Genomic DNA, 15,884 nt, shown 5'->3' with positions numbered 1-15,884 from the left:
AAAGGAATTCCATGGAGGTGTCTTTCTCTCATTATAGAAACTCCAGAAATTTATCTGGTTCCAGTAAAAGGGTATATTGGTGTCCTTTAAGTCTAATTGCTATTTAGCTCGCCCCAGTAAAGAGGGGAAAGAGCTGATCTCTCCTTTGTGTAACATACAGGAAGCCTACATCAAGATTTAGCTATCTCCCCTTCAAGCAAAAAAAACCCTCCAAAATTATAAAACCTACCTCTAAGTTGGTTTGTTCTATTTAATCGTTTTCTTTTTCGTTGTCCAAGAATCATTGTCCAAGCCACATAGCCTTAGGGAAACAATAGGAATAAAATGAATTTTTGTTTGAATCACACCAAAAGAAATACACAGATTTTTTAAAAATAGTATAACTTTATTTGGTACAGTCAGACTTACAAGCATAAATGAAATTTGTTTTCTGGCACCTCGACGCGACACTGGAAAGAAATAGGCAGTCTTCTGGCCAACAGATACTAAACTGTGTTAACAAATCTGTGTGCTTGCTAGTTGGATGAAAGCTGCCGCATGTATTAAGATGCCCTGGATAGAGGAAGCAGTGGTTTTAAACAAATCTGCAGATGAGAAATTACAAGAGTAGGATGCTTTAAATTGCAGACATTGATTCTCTGTGAAGCTGTTGTGCACACAGGCAACTCCATGAGGCATGTGTTTGGGAGAAAAGCAGCAGAAATTTATTATTGATTTATTTTTTTCCAATGATTAGTAGTTCTCCTAAGCCATAGCAAGAATGCCACAGAGTTTCTAATCAGCCTTTGGTGAGAGCGAAATACTCTATTCAGAGATACGTACAATTTCTTTTTTTTTTTAAGAACTGTGTATGAATGCCTGCTAAGTGCCGGACACTGTTTAGGTTGAGTCGAAGAACAAGGGCTGTGGTAGGGGATGGACAGGGAAGGCTCTTGCCCTCACTGAGCTGAGCCTGGTGATTAAGAGCAACAGGAGATTTTCGAAACTCAGAGGAAATGAAGGGGATGTCAAGGCAATTGACTCTCCTCTCTGACGTCAATTTACTCTTTTTAAATAAGGGGGTTTGGACTACATGATCTTTAAGCCCTAATGTTCTGATTCTAGCACCACACAAAGTTCACTTCAAAGTCAGCAAAAGAGTTGCAACAACATAAATAGATCTCAGGGTATAAACAGTATGTTATCCGAAGGGAAAATAAAGATGACAGACTACATGTTTTAAAATAAACTCACTGTGGTTTTTAATTCTCATTTTCAACCTTGAGTTTTATGAGTATTGATTTCCTAAGAAAAGAAAGCCTACAACTGCTACCTTCCTTAAGTATCTTTCTACTGATTTTAAATAAGGCCGTTACAAATTTTCATGCCTAATATATATAACTTTCAGTTTAATTGTCCTCATACCCTTACCCAAAGGACCTTTCTTATGTAACTATAATGAAAGGTTTAATTTTGGGGACACACAAAGCTAAGCTTGACATCTACTGAGCATTGCTCCCCCCCAAAATCTTCATTGTAAAGTATTTCAAACATTTATATAACATGTCATTGAAAACATAATGGGATGGGCAAACTGGGCAAACTGAGGGACAGAGACATGATATTGTGATTTATTTAAGGTCACACAATTATCTTATATATCTGTTTCATATTGATCCTATTTTATTTATCCCTCACTGTAGTACGATGGCGAAATTTTCCTACTCTCTAGACAAGGAAATTGAGTTTCAGAAATAGTATGTTCTTATAATAGTAATGGATGTGAAACTAGGTCTACCTATCTCAAAAGTTCTTGTAGTTTTCCCTTCTACCATGTGACCTTCTAGCACATAATCTCTACTTTCCAAATTATACAAAAAGGATATCTTCGTTTTTCTTCAAAGAATAAAGAGGCAAATTTAGAAGAGGGATGGAGGTGAAACGCGATGTTAAAGAACTGCCATTCTATTGCCCCCAAATGTTTCCATACTTTTCTTCCCCTTAACCCTTCCCAGACCTTGTAGGCACACAAATTAGACTACCAGGGTTCCTGGACTACACCTTGTCCAGCTTCAAACTCTTAGTTCAATCACTTCTCCCCTAGAATGCTTTTTCTCTCATCTTTGTTTGCTAAAAACCTATTGATCCTATAGTCCATTTCATGAGCTACTCCCCTTCCATGAAAACTCTTTATTTCCCCAAATTTGACAAAATATTGCCCACTGCAAATTCTTAAGTTCTTTGTTGGTCCCTGAGGTACAGTGCAGTATGTAGGAAGGGAACACATGTTAGGGTCAGACATACATATTTCATAGTCTTGTTCTTCTGATTGTTGGTTACGGGACCTTGGAAAACTTCCTTAACCTCTGTGAGCCTCAGTTTCCTCAATTACAGAGAAGAGAAAAGAATTCCTACTGAGATAATATCTACCTCACAGAGTTGTTAAAATCATCATGTGATACCGCAGTCAGTGATAAAATGTTCAAAGAAAATGAATGTATTATTTCTCACTGTCAAAGACACAACTTTGGCAGGTCCATAGCTTTTGTGTTGACTCTTAGGTAATGTTTTGGCATTAAACATTCCAGTCTAGTCTAATAATTACAAAACTAGAGTCCAGTCCAGTAAATAAATAAAATATCTAAACTCTTACTCAGGGTCAAGCTTTCCCCATTCCCAGCTTGGAGGCCCAGGGTGGGGCTGGGGGCGTGGCTGGTTTCTTAAGCAGTTCCTAGCTCTGCCTCCTCCCACAGTGTGTGAGCTGTAGTAGTCTGGCCTCTCCAAAGTGAGACTAGGGAGAGAGAGACTAGAGAAAGGGGCCAGGTAATGGCTGGTATAATGTAGCTTCAGTGCCCTCTGGACTGCAGACCCCTCCTTGGCTGGACACTTTGTTGGTTCTCTGGTGCTTCTCACTAAAGATCTGCAATACAGTTGCCCTGACACTGGCAATGACTTCCTCTGAGTAGCTGTTCTGAACGTCCAGCAACCCACTATTTCTTCTTTCTATCGTAACCCACTGAGATAGTCCTTTTGGAAGAGTTTCCCTTTTAAGATAACCCCGGGTCACCTCACTTTTGCAGGAGTGGGGATGGAGGGGGTCTCATTTTGTCACCAAGAGACAATTTGAGTGAAAGTGCTGTCTACCCCCAGTGAATTCTCTTTATACCTCTTGACTTCAGACTTATCAGACTTGTGTCAAACACCACTGTGTCCCTCAGTCTCTAGGACACAGACATCACAATCTTCTCATAGTTCCCATGAAGCCTCTCTCATCGGCTTGAACTAACAGTAAAGCATCCTGCTATTTCTATGAGGAGGGGGCAGAGAAAATTATTCAAAGCTCACCAAAAACTCTCTCTACTCTCCATCTTTTAAACCTCTTATGCTAGCTGGGCTACATGACCGTGCCGGCAGAACCATCTCGTTATGCCTTAGCAAAGCATGTACACGGGATTTAGCAACTCACTTGAGCCTCAACTCACTTGCCTGGCGGCAAGAGAATTGTTCCTTGGAATCTATTATATTGTTCTTTGTCTTTGGGCTCCATTTTAAAAACCTGCAGCACAAATAATGGGCACAAGGAGCAGCAGAACCATGAATATGAAAGTTATCAGAAACCAATGGTGCTTTTCTCCGTTTTTCCCAACTTAGGGCCAAATACTACCTTAATTTCTGTCACAATCTATTTTGTTCTTTCTCCCCAAACTGGCTTTTTTTGTTTCTCTATTGCACATAGAAAAAAAAAAATGGCCATCTCAAGCTTCCAGTGTTATATGTTTGCTCCCATGATCAGCAGAAGCTGACTAGTTTGAATCCCGCTTCAAAATTCCTAGAGAGGGAAGACAATTGGCTTAATGTGGACCATATAATGATCTGTGATCCAATCAACTTCATCCAACAAACAGGCTATAAGAGCCCATCCCTCTGGGCAGGGAAACTCTCAAAGCAAAGTGGGAGCAGATACCTCCAACAGTGCCAGAAACACATAGAGAGAGACATCAGCACATATGCCAGTGCCTGGCACAAAGCCTAGCATAAGTACTTAGTATGTTTTTCTTCACTTTCAAGACATTTATTCTTCTCTGAATAGTTAGATATAGTAGGCATTGTGGTTGGCTCTCCAATATTTACTTCCCGTTTTCTTAGTAACTAACCAGATTTTCATTCAGATAGCTTCGCCACCCCTGGGCATCTCACACTGGCAGTAGGGCAAGTAGCTGAAGCCCAAACTAGTGAACATAATCCATCTCCCTGCTCACAGTTATCTGTACCAACATGACTGATTCAGGCTGATGAGATCAAGGGAGAGGTTTTCTGGGGGAAAAATTTCCTTCTTCTGAGAACACTGCTGGAAACGATTCCCTCTTCCTCCACAGACGTGCGTGGAGAAGGACATTGCCATGCAAATTGACATGACCATTTTGTGACCACGAAGCACAGCCAGCTTCAGAAGAAGTCGACCCTACAAGATGCAGAGAGGAGATGAAAGGAAACTGTTGAGCAGTTGACTCAACCCAACCCTGGTGCCAACTTACATGTCAACTTCCAGTTACATGAGCCAATAATTCCCATTTGTCATTTCAACCAGCTTGAATTGGACTCCAAAAAGACCTAATTTGTCTAGTCATCCAAAAATTCTAACATGTCAGGACAAAATGTCAGCGGGTATATTTGCAAATGATTCCACGGTCCTGAGAGGAAGCTGTAAATGGAAGCTATAGAAAAAAATGGAATCAGTAATTAAAACTCCAAAAAGAAGAGGATAAAGGCAATATCAAAGCCTCTCAGGGAATATACCAGATACATAGAAAACCTGGGAAAGGAATTTCAAGATGTTTTAATAGAATCATAGGAAACTGGTTGATTATAGTAAGGGGTGATACTTTGAAGTGACCCAATCAAATGCCAAGTGAATTGTCCTCTGATTTTGCCTATGAGGGATATTGTTCTAATCTCTCAAGAAATTAAAGAAGATGCAAAAAAGTTTATAAAGCCTGGGGTTACTTGAGAAAATAGTTTGGCTAAAAATCTTTAAATGTGAAAGATACAGAAGATGACATGAGGACAGTCTTTCAGCCCAAAGAAAGGAAACAAAGAATAACGAAGCCTTTCTCAGGTAAGCAAAGGATTCTGAAAATGAGTAGAGCAAGTGAGTGATCAGTGAGTTTTCAAAGGGACTCTTGTCCTGCCTCCCCCCACAGGTGGGGTGGGGGTGGGCTGGACAGTAAGCTGGATGACAGAAAACTCCCAAAGAGCTCTAATTGGTGGGCAGAAACACTTTTACCTTAATCTGGGCCTGGAATTCCAACTGGAGGCAGCCTCAAAAGTACTCTATACCAGACTGGGGTGGGTGCCACAAAGAAGAAATGGCAAGGGGGCTTATTTAAACTAAGAAGACCTAAAAGAGCACCAGGTGTGCAGCTGCCTCCTTCCCATCTGCAGAAGTGTCCACATGCCCAAGTGGGAGTTGTTGCAGCCCTCAGCAGGGGCCACAAGGAAAAGTCCCCCAAACCAGAGGATCAATATGAATCATAAAAAATCTGCTAGGATCCAAAGCATTAGCAGGAACTGAGGGGGCTTCAATCAATAAAAGTTAGTCTCCTTTCCTCAGACACAGTGACTGCTACACCATTTGCTGGCATTCTATTCTAATACAATATATCATGCTATTCTTAGGCAAGAGAAAACAGTATTTTTGTTGGCATAGTATTGTTATTTTGTTTTGTTTTTTTAATGATGCATCCTCCTATAAAGGCATAACTGCTTACACAATTTACCCTCCCACTGAAAACAGCTATTGTTAAAAAACTAGACAAAATATATGAAACAACTGATTTTATACAACAAGATAGGATTGTATTTTCTTAGAAAAAGGAACCAAATAAGATGAACTCTGTGATTGCCCCAGCAGTTTCTGGACTGCAACAGAGGGAGGCAAAACCAAAAGAGATCTTGGAAGCCGCACTCAGTTGAGGAGACAGAAATCAGGGATAAGAGAGACTGAGGCAGCTAGAATTTTCAAGGCAGATTACCAGAGAGAATGGAGCTGTGCCAAGAATGAATGAGCTCTACAAATCTGCATAGAGACAGCATTAAGTCTTTGGTGGAATAGTAATCTGTATAGGGAAGAGTGAAATTCAACAAAGCCAGACTAAGAACAACTGTCAGGGAAAGGAAAGGATAGTTATTAGGGAGCTGTAAACCAAACCATTCTCAGAACTCACATATACCTGGGAATCATTTGAGTTCCCTCCAGTGAAAGTGGAAAAATATTGTTGAATACACAAGGCATTCCATAGAGAAATCAGAAAGGTCAGGGGTTAGTTAAACCATCTTTAGTACAAAGGCTAAAAAATTGATACACTAAAAAACTGAAAAACAAGCAAGAGGACCAGGCTTATCCATAAGTAGCTTAATTCCCTGATAGGACAATGTCAAACACTCTTTAAAGGAATACCGCAAAACCCAGCACTCAATAACAAAAAAGTAATAATGTCCAGTGTCTAATAATATGAAGAGGCTGGGAAATACGCCCCTTAACCAGGAGATGACTTAGTTAATAGAAACAGGCCCAAAAATGACAGACATGATGGAATTAGCAGACAAAGACTTTAAAACAGCTATTATAAAAATTATAAATATATTCAAAAGTTCAAAGGAAAATATGAACATAATGAGGAGAGAAAAGGAAGCTATAAAAAGGACCAAATGGGACTTCTAAAGGTGAAAAATACAACACTGGAAATAAGAATTCACTGAATGATATTAATAGCAGGTTAGATACTGCAAAAGAAAAAAAAATTCCATGAACATGAGAACATAAAGAGAAATATCCAAAACAAAGCAGTGGGGAGAGGGAGGGAGAGAGAGAGACAGACAGAGAGAGAGAAAGAAACTTAGAGACCTGGGAAACAATAGAAAAAATTTAATATGCATGTAGTTGGAATCCCAGGAGTAGGAGGACAGAAAAAAAATCTTAAGAAATAATGACTGAAAAATTTCCTAATTTGATGAAAGTATAAATCCACAGAACAAAGAATCTCATCCAAGAAACTCAAGCCACACCAAGGCAAAGCATAATCAAATTGCTGAAAACCAGGGCAGTAGTCCCCCCTTATGTGTGGTTTCATATTTGGTGGTTTCACTTACACGTGGTCAACTATAGCCCAAAATTATTAATGGAAAATTCCAGAAATGTACAATTTGTAAGTTTTAAATTGCACAGCGTTTGAGTAGCATAGTGAAATCTCATGCCATCCTGCTGTAGTGTATCCATGCTGGATATGCTAACCACCCCTTAGTCACATAGTAACTGTCTCAGTCATCAGATCCACTGTGGCAGTATTGCAGTGCTTGTGTTCAAGTCACCCTTATTTTACTTAATAATGGCCCCAAAACTTGGGAGTAGTGATGCTGGCAATTTGGCTCTACCAAAGAGAAGCCATAAAGTGCTTCCTTTAAGTGAAAAGGTGAAAGTTCCTGACTTAATAATGAAAGAAAAAAAATTGCATGCTGAGGCTGCTAAGATTTACAGTAAGAACAAATCTCCCATCTGTGAAATTGGGAAGAAGGAAAAAGAAATTTGTGCTAGTTTGGCTGTCACACCTCAAACTGCAAAAGTTACAGTCACAGTGTGTGACATTAAATGTGTGTGTAGAAAATATTGTTCAAAATATTGTTATGTCACTGCCTTATTGGAATTATAACTCAGAAGTAATCACCCTGTACTTCCCACTTTGATAGAAAATATAGTTAATTATGTGAGCACACTAAAAGGAAAAATTCTAAAGTTGGAAATAGAAACAAAAGGTTGATTCTCTAAGGGTATATAGCTTCATTTCAACTAATTTTCTATTAATTAAAGTATATTACAACTCTTAAAAAGTAAACGTTAATTTTTAGAAAACTGATAGCAATTCAAATAATTTCTGTCCAGTAGAATTTCAAATACATTTTGCCCTGTAGATACATATGTAGTTTCTTTCTGGTAGAAAAGATTAAAACTCAAGGTTTTAAATTTTAATTTAATGATCTTATTCCAGCATTTTTTTCCAGTTACTATAATATTTCTGTTTGTCCTGCACATTTTTCAATTAGCTTTACTATCCTTCTAGTTTCCTAAGTAATTAATTCAACCAATTTTTAAAATTTTATATTTGCAGAAGAGTCATGTTTTTTAAGTTTTTTGAAAATTATTCTTTGATAAGTATCACATGCAAATGGACACAATGAACAAGTTTAGTTTTAGAGAATTAAAAGTCTTCATTTCTTCACATTTAACTCACAATGAATGAGTTAAAAGCCCACCTCATTTGTGTCATAGGATCAGTCAACCTTCATGGGATCAACTGACTTTTCACAAGATCAGTCTTTTTTTCATATTATTCCTTGGGCTTCTCCCCCAAGAATGTCTAAACACTGAGCACAGTCTCACCAGCTGATCCCCAAGACAGGTACACCAGTCACTCACTCCATCCGGGCTTTTGCTTTCAGCAATTTTAGTTACCTGCAGTCAACAGTGGTCTGTTAATATTAGATGGAAAATTCCAGAAATAAACAATTCATAAATTTTAAATTGCATGCCATTCTGAGTAGCACAATGAAATCTTCTGCTGTCCCATTCTCTCCTGCCCAGGATGTGACTCATCCCTTTGTCCAGCATCTCCACTATATATGCTCACCTACCCTTTAGTCATCCATGTCGTCCACTACTGACATCCAACCACGGAAATTGTCTTGGCTCGATGATCCAGGATCACAATGCCTACATCATCCATCTCACTTCATCTCATCAGGTAGGCATTTTATCATTTCACGTCATCATAAGAAGGGTGAGCACAGTACAATAAGACATTTTGAGAGAGAGAGACCACATTCATATAACTTTTATTACTAGTATTGTTACAACCATTCTATTTTATTAGTAGTTATTGTTCATCTACTATTGTGCCTAATGTGCAAAATAAATTTTATCATGGGTATATATATATATAGGGAAAAAACATAGTGTATATAGGGTTTGGTACTATCTGTGATTTCAGGGTTTCACGCATCCACAGAACCTCTTGGAAGGTATCCCCCATGTATAAAGGGGGACTCCTATATGCAGACCTTTTTCAACTTACTCATATCACTGATGTTCATTTTAGGAAAACAGATGGATATAAAAAACAAACAAGCATGGGAAAACTACAAACTTAAGAAATACCCCCAATTTTTTTGTCCCTTGTCCTTTGTCTAGAGTCCCTAACTTCCTTCTGGTCCAGAGAGGAAGTTCTGTTAGATTGTTTCCTTTTATGTGGACTTTGAAGTTCACGAAGGTCATTCCTCCATCTCCCCGAGAACTACCTTAGACAAAGGGCATGTGGTCTTCTTTCTACAGGAAGGAAATCCTTCTTCTTAGCCCATGTTCTATAAAAGTAATTGGAGTCGAACACTGAGTGTCTCATCTAGGAATACCCAGCCTGTACCATATCCACTTCCCCAGGGATGCTGACACATAAAGGTTGTTGTTGCTATCTGATGGTGGTGGCAGTGCTTTTTCTCACTTAACAGTCAAAAGATGAGGACTAGGGTGGAGTCCTGAGGAAAGCAAAGTCCAGGACAGCAGCCTATCTTCCTCTGGTGTTGGAGAATCAGTCCTACATCACAACAGTGGGGGGAGGGATTAGAAGGCTTGACCCTTGTCTCTAATTGGAGTGAGAAAAATACTAGACAAATAAACATGAACTAATATGAAAAAATTATCCTGCCACAGTAAATCAGGAATAAAGATCTGACTGATATTCACTATGTTAAACTGTATGAAACTGGACTAATTAAATGACAAGGAATTAAATAGTGAGATACAAACCATCACTCAATATTAGGTCCCGAGTTAATGATTTGAATAAATTGGGTTTGCTTCTTTGAAGTAAAGAGCTTTCAATCCAGCGAAAAAGACTGGTTTTCAAGTAGTGGAAAGCCACTTGCATGGAACATGCATAGAATTGCTAACTCACAGTGAAGAATTCCATATGTGTCCTTATGAAGCTTGGGAAACACAAACAAGGAAAGCTCATTCACAGTTTTAGGTTTTCATAAACAAGGATGACAGAGAAAAAGATGAGCTGCTGATGTTTTTCCATTTCATCCTGAGAACATTTCACTCTGGAAATTATCATCAGGGCTAAGGTCTTTGCATTTGCCATATTAAGATTGTCGTACAAGGAATGCAGCTCAACTGGTACTTACTTAGTTACTGTTGACACTGTAAATGCACGCGCACAGGGAAAGACACACAGGGTCTGAGACAATCCCAAATATGTACCTGCTGCAACACCAGCTTCCAGTCCCCAGATGCCAAATGCAAAAGGAAGTGTTCCAGATATATTTAGCCTCCAATCCACCTCCTCAAACTCAACATCATTGGAGTGAATAATAGAAAACACATACAATAATCCTCCATCACTGTTCAGACAGGGTATTGCCAATATTTACTGTTTCTAGTGACCACTATTGGTAAGATATTTACTTCCTACTTTATTTCCCGTAATTCATGAACTGTTCCTAATATAGGCAGTTAACGCTGTAACCTCCTTGTTCTGAGATTTATGGCCAAATATATTTAAGTAATCTTTAAATTATACCACTTTTAGTAAGACAATACAATTTCCATGACCATCAAAAAGAGCACTGTGGTAAACAAAATGTACAACATTGTCCTGATATTTGACAAAAGCAACATACATCTGTTCTGTGACATTAGGTGTAGTTCTGGTTGATGCACTTTAAGAAATACAGAATAAAGCCAGAAGGGCATCATAAACTGTTGGAGGAACGTGGATGATAAGTAGTGGGTGGGAAGAAACTACATTATGAAAGAAAAAAAAAGTCTAGTGTTTTTCAGTCTGAAAGTCAGAGTGACAGTTTATTTGAAGCCTTTAAAACCTACTAAAGTAATGGATTGGAAACATCTTGTTCTTCAAATCCCAGTAATATTGGAAATAAGAAATGCCCTTTGAATACTGAAACATGAAGATTTAAGACACACAAAGGAGAATACTTCACCCAAGTAAGGCAATAAATAATCCGGTGCAACACAAAAGTAGAATGAGTAGGCCTGCTTCCAAACGCTAAAAGTTTGGGGATCCAAAGGCCTCTTTATTTTATATTGTTTGTCTTGCCTTCAGTTCAAGTTAATAAATTCTTTAAAAATCCTTGTGGATTTCTTATTTGTCAATTGATAATCAACTCCATTAGACAAAAACCCAATTTGCAAAGCTCTTCAAGGTAAGCTCTGTCTACTTAGGCTTCTCTTGTGACTGCTAGGGGAGAATACCCTTGTAAGTCTTAGATACCCTATTATTTAACAGAAAAGATGTGGCCAGGCAAGCCTTAATATTCTTAAAATGAACTTTCCTCTGTTTAAAATATTTTGTGAGCCACTCTGTTAAATCTTTCTGAGATATTAACAAAGGACAGTATAGATCCACCCTAGATTTTACCTTTTCCAGAGCCATTTTTAATTTAGTAATTATTTTTAGAGAATCTGGGTGTGAGAAACAATTTTATTACAAACCTGGCAAGCTGTGGCTCTTTTATATTTAAAGTTTATTTTTAGCTCATCTCTCTTGCCTCACATTTTATCATAGGCAATGGGGAAGAAATCAGGTGGCATTTTGAATATTCTGCCTAGAATTCTTCTAACTAGATCATTGAGTTTAACAAGTATATTTCTTCTTTGACATATTATCACAGATGATTATGTTGGCAAACTCTATGCAGTACTCAGCAAGAATTCCCTTTCCTTCAGCTTCCAATAATATTTCCTTACCTTCCTTTAAACCTTCACTGAGGGCCTCATCAAGGCCTTTTAGGTCTCCACTAACATTCTACTTGAGATCTTTGGGCTTTCACTAACAGTGTTTTCAAAGCTATTCCAGCATCTTCCCACAGTCCAGTCCCAAAGTCAATGCCACATATAGGTTTCTGCTATGGTGGCATCCCATTTCTAGGTACCAAAATTTGTAACAGTTATCTATGGCTATGTAAACTATTCTGAAAACTTAGTGGCTTAAGCAACAACAATTATTCATTTTGTTCTTGAATCTGTAATTCAGGCAGGGCTTAATGGGGACAACTTGTCTTAACTCTACACAGTATCACCTGGCATGGCTTGACTAGGAGTTGGAGAATCCACATGGAGGATAACTTACTCTCGTGGTTGGCAGTTGGTATTGTCTATTGGCTGGGAGTTCAGCAAGGGACGAAGGCCTGAAGCTTCTGTCTACTTCACGTAGGCCTCTTCCCAGGCTTCTTGGTCTTCCTGACAGCATGGTGGCTGCATCCTAAAACCAAGCATCCTAAGAGAATTAGATAAAAGTGCATTTGATTTTTTTTAAGTTCTAACCTTTAAAGTCACAGGACATCACTCTCACCACACTATTGTTCAAACCAATCACAAAGGCTGCAAATGGATAGTTGCAAGGCGGAGGGATGTAGATTCTAGCTCTTAAGGAGGGAATGGCAAAGTTTTAGAAGATTACGTGAGATAGGAGATTTGTTGAACCCATCTTTGGAAAATACAATCTGCTATACTGAGTAAAAAAAGGATTGCATGGGGAAATTAATATTTTAGAGGATATATTTTTTATCATTGATGTCAAAACTACAGAAAGGAATTAAACACTCCATAATATAAGTCTTGGTCCTCTGACAATGAGTGAAATCTGTCTAACTGGATTATAGATCTGCTCCAGTTTGGAAATGCTTATGTTCTGAAAGTAAACATATTCTTGTAAAACATCATTATCCTAAAATTTAAGTAATTTTACATATCTCCTCAAAATCTATTGTTTTTAATAATTTGGAAAAAAGATCAATATTTTTCATCTAGTTCAATTCCATTTAAACAAATATTTATAGACCATTTACTACATGCCAAACACTGTGCTAGGTATACGATGGTAAGTATGGCATGTTTCTTTTATTGTAGCTGGGAAGACACACACTGTGTGGTTAATTGCAATATAGTATGATGATAAATGAAAAAAAATAGAATATATATACTATGCCCACATGAAAAGAAGTAGATGGACTCCTAACTCATATTATATACAAAAATTAACTCAAAATGGATAAAAGACATAAATGTAAGAGCTAAAATTACAAAATTCTTAGAAGATAACATAAGAGTAAATCTTCATGACCTGGACTAGGCAATGTTTTCTTAGATATAACACCAAAAAGCACAAACAACAAAAGAAAAAAAAAATGAATCAATTAAACTTCATCCAAATTAAAAACTTTTGTGCTTCAAAGCACACCTCAAGAAAGTGAAAAGACAACTCACAAAACAGGAGAAAATCTTTGCAAATTGTATGTCTAAGTGACTTATTCCTAGAAGATGCAAAGATTTCTCCTAACTCAATAACTGAAAGATAACTTATTTTAGAAAAAATGGTTAAAGGATATAAATAGACATTTCTCCAAAGAAAGTATATAATGGCAAATAAGTACATGAAAATGTGCTCAACATCATTCAGGGAAATGCACCTCAAAACCACAACGAGATACCACCTCAAACCTACTAGGATGGCTAGAATTTTTAAAAAATGGACAATTACAAGTTTATCAAGAGCATAAAAATTACAGCCTTCATACACTACTGGTGGAGATGTAAAATTGTTCAATGAGTTTGGAAACTAATCCAGCAGGTCCTCAAAATATTGAACATAGGGTTACCATATGGTCACTCCTAGCTGTCTACACAAAAGGAATGAAAACATGGCCATTGAAAAATATGCACATGAAAGTTCATAGCAGAATTATTCATATAGACAAAAAATGGAAAGAATCCAAATGTCTATCAGCTGATGAATAGATTAACAAAATGGGGGCATATTCATATAATGAAATATTATGTGGCAATAAGAAAACAAAGTACAGATGCATGATACAACATAAATGAACCTTGTAAATATTGTGCTAAGTGAAAAAGCCAATCACAAAAGTTTATACATTGTATGACTCCATCTATATGAAATGTCCAGAATAGGCAAATCTATAGAGACAGAAAGTAGATTAATTGCTACCTATGGCCGTGGTGAGGGTAGGTTGGAGAGAAATGGGGAGTGACTGGTAGTGGGTACTGGGAGTTTTAGGGGGTGATGAAAATGTTCTAAAATTAATTATGATGATGGTTGCACAATTCCGTGAATATACTAAAAACCTTTAAATTGTATGTGTTAAATGGGTGAATTGTAGGGTATGTGAATTCTGTTTTAATAAAGCTCAAACTCACATATATACATGTAAAGGTATGTACTAGGTAAATTGGAGACATAGATAAAGTAGTGACTTCTGCTTGATGGATCACACAGGGCTTCATGAAAGAAGACAAGTTTGAAGTGTGGGTGGCACTGGAAGAAAGGGAAAAAACTTTTAAGCAGAGAAGACAGAACTTGCACATACAGGGAAGCATGGAGCAGCCTGGTTGAGCGTGGCTGAACCACAGCTGCATATTGAGGGCATCAAGAAATGAGACTTGGAGAGCTAGAAAGAGATGCATTTGAACTTCAACTTAGAAACAATGGAGCATCCTTGGTAGGCACTGGGCAATAGGGGTGAGGAGGTGACAGGATCATATTAGCATTTAAAACAATCATTCTAACAAAATGGAGGAATGTGGACTACAGGCAAACTCTGGTAGGAAGAAAAGTCCGGGTGGGAAATGGTGTCATAATTAAGGCAGGAAGCAAGAGGGAGGGAACTAAGATATTAGCAGTAGAGATGATTGGGTATGAAGGAGGCAGAGCCTCAGGACTTGGTGAAAAGGAGCATAGTACCTGGAATATAATAGACAATAAATATTTGCTAAGTGGAAGTGGAACTTTTACTTAGCTATTTCAACATGGAGAAAATGTAAAAAGTAATCTAAAATGTCATATGCTTCAAATGACATAATCTTTGTTTACAATATCCTCTTGAAGGGAAAGAAATGATATATGACATAATCTATAAATGTATTTTTTTATGTACTTCAAATCTGTAGAAATAGGCTCAAGTATGTAAAACCACTCACACATTTCTTTTCAAGGAGAAGCCAAATATATATTTAATAATGAAATAACCACAAAATCAGGGTATTTTTATGGATATGGTAATGTTCTTTTTATAGTTGTGTTTATAGACCAGCATAATGAATTAGAAGCCTCTTCAGTTTTAGGGAAATAACTATGAAGTTTTGCACCACCAACCATACAGACATTAACAAATGGGCTTGGAAAAAGTACTTACTTGCTGCATATGGGATGTTTTTCTACTATTGTACCAGAATATTTTGGCGATGCCCAAATGTTCCTTGTTTGACTAAAGAAACCAGGAAGTTGGCAGTGGCCATCGCTTCTTGAAACTTTTTTCTTGCTTGTAGTGAGATGTCAAGGTTGTGAAATACTGGTGTCCACACTTCCTGATCCTCAGTCACTAAGATACCCAGTCATGATCAAGTAAGTGTTACTCCCTCACAACTCCTGATCCAGAACTGTGCCTTCTTCCCTCTAGCGAGAAGATGCTGCCTGTGCCGTAGTAGTGCCATAAAAAATTGTTGTTCGCATTATTTGCAATATCTAGCTGTTGCATATTTATTCAATTTTAGATTGTATATTTTTCAGAATTCTATCAAGTTGAAAATCACTTGGCTAGCACATATCAATTAGAATTCTAATATTCCGAATAGCAGAAGCTTTCAAAAGTAAAAAGTTACTATGCATTCTGAAGAAAGTGTATTTTATTTGTAGTGTTTCTATATTGATAACAAATCAAACCATTTAATTCTGAGTTCATGGTAATAGTAAGTGTAAGGTGGCTTAATTTGTTAAACAGTTTTTCTCAACTTTTTATTAACTCATATCTTACCAGCTCAG

Source organism: Propithecus coquereli, unplaced genomic scaffold (assembly GCF_000956105.1).
Source record: "Propithecus coquereli isolate 6110/MARCELLA unplaced genomic scaffold, Pcoq_1.0 Scaffold35, whole genome shotgun sequence".
Taxonomy (NCBI): domain Eukaryota; kingdom Metazoa; phylum Chordata; class Mammalia; order Primates; family Indriidae; genus Propithecus; species Propithecus coquereli.
Note: the sequence above shows the minus strand (reverse complement) of the source record.